Source organism: Ranitomeya variabilis, chromosome 5, assembly GCF_051348905.1.
Source record: "Ranitomeya variabilis isolate aRanVar5 chromosome 5, aRanVar5.hap1, whole genome shotgun sequence".
NCBI classification, from domain to species: Eukaryota; Metazoa; Chordata; class Amphibia; order Anura; family Dendrobatidae; genus Ranitomeya; species Ranitomeya variabilis.
In genome coordinates this window covers 502,307,264-502,322,820 of record NC_135236.1, presented here as the reverse complement: position 1 = coordinate 502,322,820, position 15,557 = coordinate 502,307,264, and the positions used below count along the sequence as shown (strand labels likewise).

The following is a 15,557-nucleotide window of genomic DNA, read 5'->3' as shown; positions in this document are numbered from 1 at the left end:
ATTTCCCACATGTCTAATTTACATCAGCACAATTTTGAAGCCAACATTATTTTTCTTACTTAGTTATAAAAGTTAAAGTTGACCAGCAATTTCTCATTTTCACAACAAATGCTAGCACAAAAAAAGGATTCAAAGATCCTCCAAAAATTCCAAAAAATAGCAAAAAAGGCAGAGATGCTTACCTGCCTAGGCCTCCGAACAAATGCACTATCAGGATGCAGTAGACCCATGTGGTTAAGATGGCGGCTACACAGGTGCAGAAATACCAATAAAGCAGCCACTCACAACCTACCAAATTAATGGAGGGGGTGGCTGCTTGGCATATGACTGCACATTAGAGACTTGTATGTGGTGCTGTTCACACAATGGGAATGCATAGCATCCAGGTTAACAGCCTATTAGTGACGCCCTTCTATTAGCTTAGGCGGGCTGCCCAGCGCTATTAAGATGCATCCCATGTGAACAGACACCACAGTTTACAAGACAGAGTGGGCCCAACTGCACCCCGAAAAAATCCAAAAAACACATATAAAAAAATATGTGAGGTATTAGTTTATATTCTGGCCAAAATATGTAAGCTTGTAACCCAAAGTCATTTTTACAACACCATTTTTTGGGGGAGCACTTTACATTTGAAGTCACTTTGAAGGGTGTATATGATAGAAAATGCATAAAAGTGACACCAAGCTGAAAGTTGCACCCTTCAAGGTGCTCAGTACCACATTTTAGAAGTTTATTAACCCTTCAGGCACTTCACAGGAATATTTGGAATGTTTAAAAAAAAATTAACATTTAACTTTTTTTACAAAAATTTTACTTCAGATCCAAATTTTTTTTATTTTACCAAGGATAACAGGAGAAATTGGACCCCAAAAGTTGTTGTGCAATTCGTCCTGAGTACTCTGATACCCACTGTTTGGATGCATGGCAGAGCTCGGAAGGGAAGGAGAGCCGTTTGACTTTGCATATTGACCTCCCCCACCCTAAAAATAGCAGATAGACACTACGAAATCTCAAGATTAAATATATTATTTGACTCCAATACAATATAACACCATAACCCCTATTGTATATCAAGCAAAGAGGTAGAGAGTACTTTCAAGATAACAATATTTTTTTTTATATATCAACCAAACTTCATTTACATTTACATAGGAATAGAGTACCACATACCAAACAGGTTTAGAGGGAATAAAACCAGGTATGTTGTAAGTACCAATCTACACAATCAATTTATACAATCAATTATTATACATTTTAGTAAAATATTTTGTAGACATGAATACCAAGGACACGAAAGGTTTAATATAATTATATAAATAGTTTGTGCAAAAATTGCTGTGCATAGTAGAAAACCAAAATGATGTCTGGCCCTTTATGAAGAATGGAATATGGAGTAACCAACGGCACAATTTCCCTGAATGCTGGTTACAGAAAACAGGATATAATCTGCCAGTGCAGAGTAGTGGTGTGTAACCCCGCTGTACAATAAGCTCTAAGTAGTATGCAAAGGGCTATAAGTCTATGCTGTATGCCATGTGCCGACATATAACTTACTTGAAAATGGAGACCTGGACCTCAGCCTGCCGCCCCAATGCGTGTTTTGCTGCTCTTCTTCAGGAGGATTTTTGGGAGGCAGATTGAACAAAAAACAGCAATTCACGAATTTCTTTGGGGGGCGTTTATGCCTTTTCCTTTATGGTAAAATTAATAAAGCAGTTTTATTCTTTGGGTCAGTACGATTACAGCAATACCTCATTAATATAGTTTTTTATGTTTTAGCGCTTTTATATAATAAAAACTATTTTATAGAAAAAATAATTATTTTTGCATCACTTTATTCTGAGAGCAATAACTTTTTTATTTTTCGACTGATGGAGCTGTATGGTGGCTTGTTTTTTGTGGGACAAGATGACTTTTTGAGCGGTACCATGGTTATTTATATCCATCTTTTTTATCGAGTGTTATTCCACTTTTTTTGCCTTGTTTTTAATTTTATTTTTATGGTGTTCACCAAAAGGGGTTAACTAGTGGGACAGTTTTATAGGTCAGGTTGTTGTGGACATGGCGATCCCAAATCTGTGTACTTTTATTGTTTCAATTTTTTTTTCATTCAAATATTATTTTTTTCTTTTTTATATATTTTTACAATTATTTACATTTTTTTTTACTTTTTTCTAACTTTTTTACTTAGTCTTGCTATGGGACAATCATTTTTTTGCAGGCTGATTGCTTCTATAGCATGTACAACCGCTGGCAAAAATTATGGAATCACTGGCCTTGGAGGATGTTCAGTTGTTTAATTTTGTAGAAAAAAAGCAGATCACAGACATGGCACAAAACTAAGGTCATTTCAAATGGCAACTTTCTGGCTTTAAGAAACACTAAAAGAAATCAAGAACAAAAAATGTGGTTTTCAGTAATGGTTACTTTTTTAACCAAGCATAAGGAAAAAATTATGGAATCACTCAATTCTGAGGAAAAAATTATGGAATCACCCTGTAAATTTTCATACCCAAAAATAACACCTGCATCAAATTAGATCTGCTCGTTAGTCTGCATCTAAAAAGGAGTGATCACACCTTGGAGAGCTGTTGCACCAAGTGGACTGACATGAATCATGGCTCCAACACGAGAGATGTCAATTGAAACAAAGGAGAGGATTATCAAACTCTTAAAAGAGGGTAAATCATCACGCAATGTTGCAAAAGATGTTGGTTGTTCACAGTCAGCTGTGTCTAAAATCTGGACCAAATACAAACAACAAGGGGAGGTTGTTAAAGGCAAACATACTGGGAGACCAAGGAAGACATCAAAGCATCAAGACCAGAAACGTAAAGCAATATGTCTCCAAAACAGGAAATGCACAACAAAACAAATGAGGAACGAATGGGTGGAAACTGGAGTCAACATCTGTGACCGAACTGTAAGAAACCGCCTAAAGGAAATGGGATTTACATACAGAAAAGCTAAACGAAAGCTATCATTAACCCCTAAACAGAAAAAAACAACGTTACAATGGGCTAAGGAAAAGCAATCGTGGACTGTGGATGACTGGATGAAAGTCATATTCAGTGATGAATTGCGAATCTGCATTGGGCAAGGTGATGATGCTGGAACTTTTGTTTGGTGCCATTCCAATGAGATTTATAAAGATGACTGCCTGAAGAGAACATGCAAATTTCCACAGTCATTGATGATATGGTGCTGCATGTCAGGTAAAGGCACTGGGGAGATGGCTGTCATTACATCTTCAATAAATGCACAAGTTTATGTTGATATCTCGGACACTTTTCTTATCCCATCAATTGAAAGGATGTTTGGGGACTATGAAATCCTTTTTCAAGATGATAATGCATCCTGCAATAGAGCAAAAACTGTGCAAACATTCCTTGAAAAAAGACACATAAGATCAATGTCATGGCCTGCAAATAGTCCGGATCTCAATCCAATTGAAAATCTTTGGTGGAAATTGAAGAAAATGGTCCATGACAAGGCTCCAACCTGCAAAGCTGATCTGGCAACAGCAATCAGAGAAAGTTGGAGCCAGATTGATGAAGAGTACTGTTTGACACTCATTAAGTCCATGCCTCAGAGACTGCAAGTTGTTATTAAAGCCAGAGGTGGTTCAACAAAATACTAGTGATGTTTCGGAATGTTTTTTTGTTTGTTTGTTTTTCATGATTCCATAATTTTTTCCTCAGAATTGAGTGATTCCATAATTTTTTCCCTATGCTTGGTTAAAAAAAGTAACCATTATTTTAGTGTTTCTTAAAGTCAGAAAGTTGCCATTTGAAATTACTTTAGTTTTGTGCCATGTCTGTGATCTGCTTTTTTTCTACAAAATTAAACAACTGAATGAACATCCTCCAAGGCCGGTGATTCCATAATTTTTGGCAGGGGTTGTAGATGAAGCAGCATTGCTATAGAAGCTGTCAGCGCTGCACTGAGAGAAACACTTGCAATGATCATGACTCCGTGTCACGCCGCAGGGTCTCTGATCCAAAGGAAGAAGGGCTGTCAGCCCTAAGCTGGTTTCTGGAATAATGCTGTCAGCTAACATCCGGAGGCAATCGTGATGAGGTAATATTCCATCCATGGTCAAATTGGCCGAGGTCACATGAACGGAATATTACATCAGGGGTTACATTTATTTCATAAATCAATAGTACACATGAAAACCAGAAAATTTCAAATAGATTTTATCTAATAAATGATCTTTCATTTTCAAAATTCTCAATTCCCAAGTAAAATTTGTAATAGATTATTAGTTTACCGAGATGTGACTATACTAAAGTCCTAAAGTCGGGGAGGAGGCACCTGATACTGTCCCTTAATTTAGGAAGGTCCTAGTCTATCCCTAACCCTGGGATTACCCCTGAAGGTGGAGATGCCCTGGTCACCTGCCTCTCTGTGCGCCTACTAAATCCTACACAACTCCCATCCACCCCCCAGAGAGTAAAGGGGCAGTAGTATAAGGGCAGCATCGGCTGGACAGACGGGTAAACCAAGGCACAATCAAACAACACACAGGATAAAATACAAAGGCAAAAAATGGGTACACAATAAAAAGGCAGAAAAGCAACACAAAAGAACACCAGAAGGGGAAAGTAGAGGTATTCACAACAAACCGCGTTCAGCAATCTCAAAACTACTAGAGTGACTCTCAAGAACACTTTAACCAATGCAGCTAGTAACAGCATGAAGATTCTATTGCTCGCGTTGGGGGGAAGCCAGGCACAGGTTTATATAATAGAAGGATGTGGTTCCAATAAGTAGCACAGCCAATAGACCACAAAGTACTCTAAAACCTTTCCATGCCACAAAAAACCTTTTAACTCATGAATAGCCATGTAGATTTAAAGAAGGCTTGTGCTCAGCTAAACGTCGCAATCTTCTAATCTCAGATGTGCCACAGTACCATCAGAATGTGGCACATTCATGAAACTAGGGTGCTTTTCCTAGTGGGGTTAACTTACAGGTGCTTCTCACAAAATTAGAATATGATCAAAAAGTTAATTTATTTCAGTTCTTCAAAAAGTGAAACTCATATATTATATAGAGTCATTACAAACAGAGTGATCTACTTCAAGTGTTTATTTCTGTTAATGATGATTATGGCTTACAGCCAACGAAAGCCCAAAAGTCATTATGCCAGTAAATTAGAATTATTAACAAAAACCACCTGCAAAGTCTTCATAAGCATTTAAAATGATTAAAAAGGTCCCTTATAGTGTTGAGCGATACCTTCCGATATTTGAAAGTATCGGTATCGGATTGGATCGGCCGATATCCAAAAAATATCGGATATCGCCGATACCGATACCCGATACCAATACAAGTCAATGGGACACAAATATCGGAAGTGATCCTGGATGGTTCCCAGGGTCTGAAGGAGAGGAAACTCTCTTTCAGGCCCTGGGATCCATATTCATGTAAAAAATAAAGAATAAAAATAAAAAATATGGATATACTCACCCTCGGACGAGCCCTGGCTGTCACCGCTGCAACCGGCAGCCTCCGTTCCTAAGAATGCAGAGTGAAGGACCTTTGATGACGTCGCGGCTTGTGATTGGTCGCGTGACTGCTCATGTGACCGCTCACGTGACCAATCACAAGCCGCGACGTCGTCGCAGGTCCTACACTCACTGCATTCTTAGGAACGGAGGCTGCCGGTTGCACCGCTGAGGTCCAGGGTCTGTCAGAGGGGTGAGTATATCCATATTTTTTATTTTTGTTCTTTATTTTTTACATGAATATGGATCCCAGGGCCTGAAGGAGAGTCTCCTCTCCTCCAGGCCCTGGGAACCATACGCACCGCACATGCCTGGGAACTTATAGGAACTTCCGATTCCGATTTCCGATATCACAAAAATATCGGAACTCGGTATCGGAATTCCGATACAGCGAATATCGGCCGATACTCGATATTAGCAGTATCGGAATGCTCAACACTAGTCCCTTAGTCTGTTCCAGTAGGCTCCACAATCATGGGGAAGGCTGCTGACTTAAGAGATGTCCAGAAGGCAGTCATTGTCACACTCCACAAGGAGGGTAAGCCACAAAAGGTCATTGCTAAAGAAGCTGGCTGTTCACAGAGTGCTGTATCCAAGCATATTAATGGAAAGTTGAGTGGAAGGAAAAAGTGTGGTAGAAAAGGTGCACAAGCAACCGGGATAACCGCAGCCTTGAAAGGATTGCCAAGAAAGGGCCATTCAAAAATTTTGGGGAGATTCACAAGGAGTGGACTGCTGCTGGAGTCATTGCTTCAGAAGCTACCATACCCAGACACATCCAGGACATGGGCTTCAAAGTGTCGCAGTCCTTGTGTCAAGCCACTCATGACAAATAGACCACACCAGAAGCAACTTACCTGGGCCAAGGTGAAAAAGAACTGGGCTGTTTTTCAGTGGTCAAAGGTGTTGTTTTCAGATGAAAATAAATGTTGCATTTCATTTAGAAATCAAGGTCCCAGAGTCTAGATGAAGAGTGGAGAGGCACACAATCCAAGCGGCTTGAGGACTAGTGTGAAGTTTCCACAATCAGTGATGGTTTGGGGAGCCATGTCATCTGCTGGTGTAGGTCCCCTGTGTTTTATCAAGACCAAAGTCAGCACACCTGTCTACCAGGAAATTTTAGAACGCTTCATGCTTCCCTCTGCCGACAAGCTTTGTGGAGATGGAAATTTCATTCTCCAGCAGAACTTGGCACCTGTTCACACTGCCAAAAGTACCAATACCTGGTTTAAAAGCTGAAGGCTGCTATAATGACTCTATATAATATATGAGTTTCACTTTCTGTATTGAACGACCGAAATAAATTACCTTTTTGATGATATTTAAATTTTGTGAGAAGCACCTGTATATAGTGCTGCCAGTATAGCCTGCCTAATCTACAAGTATGGGCATCACTAATAGGCTGTAAGCTAGACACTGTGTACCACATCTGACAAGCCTTATCCATGTGTATTTCTACTAGGTGACCACCCCCCGCCATGAACTGGTAGGTTGTGAGTGTTTTTTTCATCAGAATTTTGCACCTATGTTGCCTCTGCCTATGGGTCTGCTGCATCCTGTAAGTTAATTTGTTTTTTAACTTTTTTTTTCTTCCTTTTTCTGCTATGTTTTTTTATTTTTTGTGCACTCTTGTGTTTTTGCTTTTGATAACATTCTATTTAGAAGAAAGGAAAAAGGAGGACGGAGAAACTCCAAATAGCTCCTCCTCCCCCCTTCTTTCTACATAGAATCTCATCAGTAGCACCTGTCATCTCCTATCTCAGTAATGGAAAAGTCTTTCTTCACTAAATACAGATTTTTCCCAGGAATTGAGCATTTTGAGAGTGAAAGATCATTTCCGGAGATGAACTAAGCATTTTGTTATAAAATATATTGAAAAGTTTCATGTTTTTATATGTACTATTGATTTAAGAATAATTAAAACACACTTTAAGTGTAACTGCACCACAGTGGTGTGAAAGTAGACTAAGTCTATATATATTGGGAGAAGGTAAGGACTCAGAAATGATGCCAATAAGTAGCCCGCAGCAATTATTTTGCCAACACACTGATTTCAGGATGTAAGAAAAGATTGGCAGGGGACCGCAGCGGCATTGGTGCTGGAGAGTTGGGGGGGTTAGGAGCTGAGTGCCTTGGGGATTTTATTGTAATATTAAACTTGCTAGTAATATATATATTTTTTTTTAATTCTCAGACATTTTATTGAGTTATTTTTATAGTGCCAATCATTCATGCATCTGTTAAGCACCACCTTGGAGTGATAAAAGTATGTTAGTTACTACCATATCAAATCTATAACATAAAATTAATGGATATTAATGACATAAGCTATGGAAATGTTGCAATATTATGAAGCAGGACTGCAGAGCGCACAAATTCTCAATGCTTACCAAGCTGGCCCTTTCACAGGTTACAATGGTGATGTTATCGGTAATTAAATGGAGCATTATAATAAATATCATTTTTACATCTATTTTTTTCAGTGCATTGTTAAACTGTATATTAGATGCATTACGTCATCCAAAAATTGTGTGTCTGACTTCTCTTTACATTAGATTTGGTGGTTTCTGTAAATTTACATTTCTCAGTGCTCATAGAAGGCACTGTCTCTCCCTAGTGTAATGACAGAACTGTGTTGTGACCAATCCCTTGTCTCACCCCAAATGCTACTTCCGCACAGCACTAGAGCTCACTCATACTGGCGTATTGTCTCTCATGAGAGAGAATCGGGACGATTATTAGTGTCATCTAAGTGTGATCCTATTCTCTCGCATGTATGGGTGCGCTAGGTCTGATTCAGAACCACTAGCAACTTGCTGCCATTTTTTTCTCATGCTGAATCGGTATGCAAGAATATCCGCAGATCTGCCCTGCCCCATAGTATAACATTGCCTCTTCCTCACACGTATTTTCCGAGCAATTACATGCTTTGCAGAATTGAGATACATGCAAATTTATTTGCTGAGAAAATCGAACCTTGGTTGAAAACTTGGCAAATACGTCAAATTCTAATTATAAAAAAATCTACTCATCTCTGCTTAACAACATAAACATGCTAACAAATATGTTTATTTCAATTAGTACATGTTTTGAACATATGAATGTCGGTGACTGAAATAGATTGATCTCTTTAAAATGCTCATATTCAGTAATTAATATTTTTTTCCTATGAGTTGGCCATCATTTCTGAGTCAGACTGGCTGTTCTTTTCTCACAGGCTGCAATGAATACCTGTATGGGAGAAAGAAGAAGATAAATATCCTTTATTGAAGTAGAGCAAGGAATACAAACCATCACTGTTAACAGCACAATCTGTTTCTATATTGTGCCCATTATGTACCAAAGCTTAGAACAGAATTCAAACGAGACCATGTTGGCATAGACCTAGGTTTACAGAAGTGCATTATGCTACTTGGTAATTTTACAAATGTTTTCTACAACAGACCTAAGACAGAGATGAAAAGATCATTACGAACAAACACATACAGACTCTAAATGCTGTTAACTCTGCTTTTCGGTCTGTAGCATTTGAAAAAATACTGTCAGTATTGTCAATACTTTTCTCCAAAAGGTTATATATTGATCGCTATTTTATTGTCCTTACATGCTGCAGTGCGCACACAATACAAATCTATGCACCAGCACAAGCTCTGAACCAACACACATGTAAATACCTTTCCAGGATGCTTCTTGCATTTCTGTGCCCTGAAAGTAGCAGTAAAAATGGAGTTTTATTTTCAAGTGACACATTTAAAGATTATTCGAGATTATATATCCAGAGTTAGTCTAGTAAATGTGGCATTGATTTACACAGAGGAAGCTTATTCATATACAATCTGAAGACATGTTTCATTACCTTCTAATTTGTGTTTTTTGTAATTTAAATCATTCTTTAATAGTGCCTTTCCTCTAATGAACCAGCAACCATTTTTGTGCTGACATGGGCAAAACAAAGCAAGCAAATCTCAACCTCTCAGACCCATGTCATCTAATCCATACCCCCAGATCTAGTGTGCACTTTCCTCTTAGATCTGCTCTTACATATGTTCTTCTTTGACTCTATTAATCAGTGCTTCTTCTTTGTTAAAGTGCCCAATGGCAGACAGTGCCGTCACGTAGTAACAGGGGACCACTGATTAAAATGGGCTCAAAGAAGAACAATGCAGCTCAGAGGCAGCATTCAGTCAAAGAATTTTTATGTCTTATTCAAAAATCCTGCCTTTCACAATTAGTCAGACGGCCTTATAATTTGGAACGAGATCGGAACCTAGTGCACGAACTAGCCTGTGCCTCTCCTGACCCAAACATGACAACTTCATGCATTTCTATGCAGCTGTAATGCTCAGGTTCGAGAGATCCATTGCACTGCATTGCGATTTCAGTCCGATTTATGCAGCCATCTGATTACGCCCTTAGATTTAGGCAAATTTATTTGAGAATGTTGCAAAAACCCGTATTCTCCAGAATGTAGATTTCTTGTAATACCTTTTGTGCCAATTCAACCAAATGGCACCTGCCTAATTGCCATTTTGCTAAAACGCAAAGCACAAGCAAATATTTAAAAAGAACATAAAAAAGTAATACTCATCTCACCGTTCAGCTCTTTGGCCACCTCTGCTGCTTGCTCTCCTGCAGACAGTTCTCGGTGTCTCTTCCTACTGATGATGCACGCTGAAAGCCCGCCCACCCTCAAGCTAGGCTGAGACTTATGGTGGTGACTAGGTCTGGAACATCTCTGCATGCGCAAGACGGCCTAGATTTAGTTACTGGTGAAAGTCCAAGTCCAGCATGAAGATGCCCATAGCCTTAAATGCGCTGCAGGAGGAAGAGGTGTCGAGGACCGTATGTTGAACAGTGAGCAGCAGAGGTACGTGGTATAGTAAGTTTGTTTTTTTCTACATTTCAGGTTTGTTCTGTAGCTTGGCAACCTTGGACATGTACCATGCCTAGCCCACGTAATCAACTTAGCGGTTCAGTGGTTACTCAAAACCTACCCAGATCTGCTTGAGCTACTTGTGAAAGCAGGCTGTGTGTGCCCATTTCTGCAAGTCATCTACAGCTTCCGTCACCCTGGCAGTGCTGCAGCAGTGTTTGCAACTTCCTGCTCATCGACTGGTGTGTGATGTCACCACGAATTGGAACTCAACACTACATATGTTGGGAAGGTTTTGTGTGCAGCAGAGGCCAGAATTTGAATACCAGCTACACCATGCATGTCAGTATTCCTGTTAGATTCCGCACCAAAGAGTTGATGAGCAGGCATAGATGTCTGACATACAAGTGCTTCTCACAAAATTAGAATATCATCAAAAAGTTAATTTATTTAAGTTCTTCAATACAGAAAGTGAAACTTATGTATTATATAGAGTCATTACAAACAGAGTGATCTATTTCATTTATTTCTGCATATATTAATGATTATGGCTTACAGCCAATGAAAACCCAAAAATAATTATCTCTATTAGTTTCACTAATACTTTTTGTATTGAAGAACTGAAATAAATTAACTTTTTGATGATATTCTAATTTTGTGAGAAGCACCTGTATGTTCAGTTCTCCAAAGCTTTGATGACTCGACCAAGATGGTGAGCAGCGATGACATCTGTTGTGAATTCCGTTCTCGGGCTCCCTCCTGTGGTCATGAGTGGTACTTTGTGAGTTCTGTTCTTGGGCTCCCTCTGGTGGCTTTGAGTGTTACGGCTGGTCTGTAGCTGGACTCCAGCTGCCTCGTTTCCTGCTAGGTTTGCTCCCTATTTAACTCCGCCTGGACCTTTACTTGTTACCTGCTGTCATTGTATTCAGTACTGGTTCAGATCTCTCTGGGACTTCCCTTGTGACCTGTCTCCTCGTGGAGAAGCTAAGTTTCATGCTAGTCTATTTTTGCTCATTGCTATTTGAAAATGTTTCTCAGTATATGATGAGTTCAGTCCAGCTTGCTTATATGCTATTTGATTGCTAGCTGGAAGCTCTGGGGTGCGGAGTTGCGCCCCTCACATCGTGAGTCGGTGTGGGGGTCTTTTAGTATTCTCTGCGTGGATAATTTTTGTAGTATTTTATACTGACCGCACAGATTCCTTGCTATCCTCTTACTATTTAGTTATTAGCGGGCCTCATTTGCTAAAACCTATTCTCATTTCTATGTTTGTGTTTTCCTCTTAACTCACCGTCATTATTTGTGGGGGCTGCTCTCACTTTGGGGAAAATTTCTCTGAGGCAAGTGAGGCTTTGTTTCTCTCTAGGGGTAGCTAGTTTCTCAGGCTGTGCAGAGGTGTCTAGGCCGAGTTAGGAACGCTCCACGGCTGCCTATAGTGTGTGTTGATAGGATCAGGATTGCGGTCAGTAAAGTTCCCACATCCCCAGAGCTTGTCCTATGTTTTGGTTTACCTATCAGGTCAGTTCATGTGTTCTTACCACCAGAACCATAACAGTACATCAGGCCAGTAAAGTGTTAATGCATCGCAAAAGAGGGATAAGAGAAGCTTTGAGGTTTTTTTTTTCCTCTGCAGTGTGTTTAGCCTCTCTCCTCCCCTTAATCTCTGGGTCGTTCAGGACCCAGATGCAGATATGGACATTCAAGGTCTGTCCTCTTGTGTGGATCAGCTCGCTACAAGGATACAAAGCATTCAGGATTATGTAATTCACAGTCCTATGTCAGAACCTAAAATACCATTTCCTGAGCTGTTCTCTGGAGATAGGTCTAGGTTTTTGAATTTCAAAAATAATTGCAAATTGTTTCTTTCTCTGAGACCTCGTTCCTCTGCTGACCCTGCTCAGCAAGTTAAAATTATTATTTCTTTGTTACGTGGTGACCCTCAAGATTGGGCATTCTCCCTGGCGCCAGGAGATCCTGCATTGCTAAGTGTGGATGCGTTTTTTCTGGCACTTGGATTGCTTTATGAGGAACCTAATCTAGTGGACCAGGCAGAAAAGATTTTGCTGGCCAGGGTCAGGGTCAGGATCAGGATGAAGCAGAGGTTTACTGTCAGAAGTTTAGGAGGTGGTCTGTGCTCACTCAGTGGAATGAGTGTGCCCTGGCAGAGATTTTCAGAAAGGGTCTTTCTGAAGCCCTTAAGGATGTTATGGTGGGGTTCCCCACGCCTGCGGGTCTGAATGAGTCAATGTCTTTGGCCATTCAGATTGATCGGCATTTGCGGGAGCGCAAACCTGTGCACCATCTGGCGGTGTTTTCTGAACAGAAGCCTGAGTCTATGTAATGTGACAGGATTCTGACCAGAATTGATCAGCAAAATCACAGACGTCAGAATAGGTTGTGCTTTTACTGTGGTGACTCCACTCATGTTATCTCTGACTGTTCTAAGCGCACAAAAAGGTTCGCTAAGTCTGTCACCATTGGTACTGTACAGCCTAAATTCATTTTGTCTGTTACTTTGATTTGCTCTCTGTCATCCTACTCTGTTATGGCTTTTGTGGATTCAGGCGCTGCCCTGAATTTGATGGATTTTTCATTTGCCAGGCGCTGTGGTTTTATCTTGGAGCCATTGCAATTCCCTATTCCACTAAAGGGAATTGATGCTACGCCATTGGCCAAGAATAAGCCTCAGTACTGGACTCAAGTGACTATGTGCATGACTCCTGCACATCAGGAGGTTATTCGCTTTCTGGTGTTACATAATTTGCATGATGTTGTCGTGTTGGGTCTGCCATGGCTGCAGGTTCATAATCCAGTCCTGGATTGGAAAGCAATGTCTGTGTCAAGTTGGGGTTGTCAAGGGGTACATGACGATGTTCCTTTGGTGTCAATTGCTTCTTCTACTCCTTCTGAAGTCCCTGAATTTTTGTCGGATTACCAGGATGTATTTGATGAGCCCAAATCCAGTGCCCTACCTCCTCATAGGGATTGTGATTGTGCTATAAATTTGATTCCTGGTAGTAAGTTCCCTAAGGCTCGACTTTTTAATTTATCTGTACCAGAACATACCGCTATGTGGACTTATATAAAGGAGTCTTTGGAGAAAGGGCATATTCGTCCGTCCTCGTCACCTTTGGGTGCAGGGTTCTTTTTTGTGACCAAGAAGGATGGTTCTCTGAGACCCTGTATAGATTATCGCCTTCTAAATAAAATCACTGTCAAATTCCAGTACCCTTTGCCTCTGCTGTCCGATCTGTTTGCTCGGATTAGGGGGGCTAGTTGGTTCACCAAGATAGATCTTCGAGGAGCTTATAATCTTGTGCGTATAAAGCAGGGCGATGAATGGAAAACAGCATTTAATACGCCCGAAGGTCATTTTGAGTACTTGGTGATGCCTTTTGGGCTTTCTAATGCCCCTTCCATGTTTCAGTCCTTAATGCTCGACATCTTCCGAGAGTATCTGGATAGATTTATGATTGTGTACCTGGATGATATTTTGGTCTTTTCTGATGATTGGGAGTCTCATGTGAAGCAGGTCAGGATGGTGTTTCAGGTCCTGCGTGCCAATCCCTTGTTTGTGAAGGGCTCTAAATGTCTCTTTGGAGTCCAGAAGGTTTCCTTTTTGGGCTTCATATTTTCCCCTTCTACTATCGAGATGGATCCAGTTAAAGTCCAGGCCATCTATGACTGGACTCAACCTACATCGGTGAAGAGTCTTCAGAAGTTCTTGGGCTTTGCTAATTTTTACCGTCGCTTCATCACTAATTTTTCTAGTGTGGTTAAACCTTTGACGGATTTGACTAGAAAGGGTGCTGATGTGACGAATTGGTCTTCTGCGGCCGTTGAGGCCTTTCAGGAGCTGAAACGTCGGTTTTCTTCGGCTCCTGTCTTGCGTCAGCCTGATGTCTCTCTTCCCTTTCAGGTCGAGGTTGATGCTTCTGAGATTGGAGCAGGGGCTGTCTTGTCACAGAGAAGCTCTGATGGCTCGGTGATGAGACCATGTGCTTTCTTTTCTAGAAAGTTTTCGCCTGCCGAGCGGAATTATGATGTTGGTAATCGGGAGTTGTTGGCAATGAAGTGGGCATTCGAGGAGTGGCGACTGTTGTGAATTCTATTTTTGGGCTCCCTCTAGTGGTCACAAGCGGTACTGTGTAGTGTTGTCTTTCTGCAGGTTGGCTGCATCAGCTGGTTCGTTATCCTTGGTTGGTTTCCTATTTAGCTCACCTGGAGACTCAGTTCCTTGCCTGCTATCAATGTATTCAGTGCTCTTCAGATTCCTTGTGTCTACCTTGCTCCCAGTCTCTCCAAGACAAGCTAAGTTTTTGTTTGATCATTTTTTGATTATCAGTGTTCATTATGTTTTTAGTCCAGCTCGCTAAAATGTGATTTCCTCGCTTGCTGGTTGCTCTAGGGGACTGAGTTTCTCCCCCCACACCGTTAGTTGGTGTGGGGGTTCTTGAAATCTCAGAGTGGATATTTTGTAAGGGTTTTTTACTGACCGCATAGATTCCCTTTTCTATGTTCTGCTATCTAGTATTAGTGGGCCTCATTTGCTGAATCTGCTTTCACCCCTGTGTATGTGCCTTCCTCTTACCTAACCATTATTATCTGTTGGGGGCTTCTATATCTTTGGGGATTATTTCTCTGGAGGCAAGAGAGGTCTTTTCTTTCTCTCTAGGGGTAGTTAGTTCCTCAGGCTGGCTCGGGACGTCTAGGATTTTTAGGCACGTTCACCGGCTACTTCTAGTGTGTTTGGATAGGTTCAGATTTGCGGTCAGTCCAGTTTGCCACCTCCCTAGAGCTTGTCCTATGTTTGTTACTTAGCTGGAGTATTTGTGATCCTCAACCACTAAGGATCATAACAGCATAGCAGGCCAAAAAGTGTTTAATGCATCGCAGAAGTGGGATAAAAAGAAGACCGGAGTACATTTTTTTTTCTTTTTCCTCCCACTTTTCCTTTGCTGCAGTTTGTTTAGCTTCTTTCATCCCCTTGAACTCTGGGTGGTTTTGAGCTCAGCTGCAGACATGAATGTTCAGACTCTGACTTCTAGTGTGGATCATCTTACTGCACGGGTGCAAAGTATTCAGGATTTTGTTATTCATAGCCCTATGTCAGAACCAAAGATACCCATTCCTGAGTTGTTTTCTGGAGATAGATCTAGTTTCTAAAT

At 40.7% G+C, this 15,557-nt stretch overlaps 1 long non-coding RNA gene across 1 annotated transcript in view; it reads right to left on the bottom strand.

Moving 5' to 3' along the window:
• Positions 1 to 8,654: 8,654 nt before the first annotated feature.
• The window catches only part of LOC143773774 (uncharacterized), a 48,836-nt gene continuing 41,933 nt past the window's right edge, over positions 8,655 to 15,557 (bottom strand). The window contains exons 2-3 of the long non-coding RNA XR_013215359.1: positions 9,191 to 9,221; positions 8,655 to 8,747 (exon numbers count right to left, since the gene is read on the bottom strand). This is a non-coding gene — a long non-coding RNA (uncharacterized LOC143773774). The remainder of the gene's footprint in view (positions 8,748 to 9,190; positions 9,222 to 15,557) is intronic.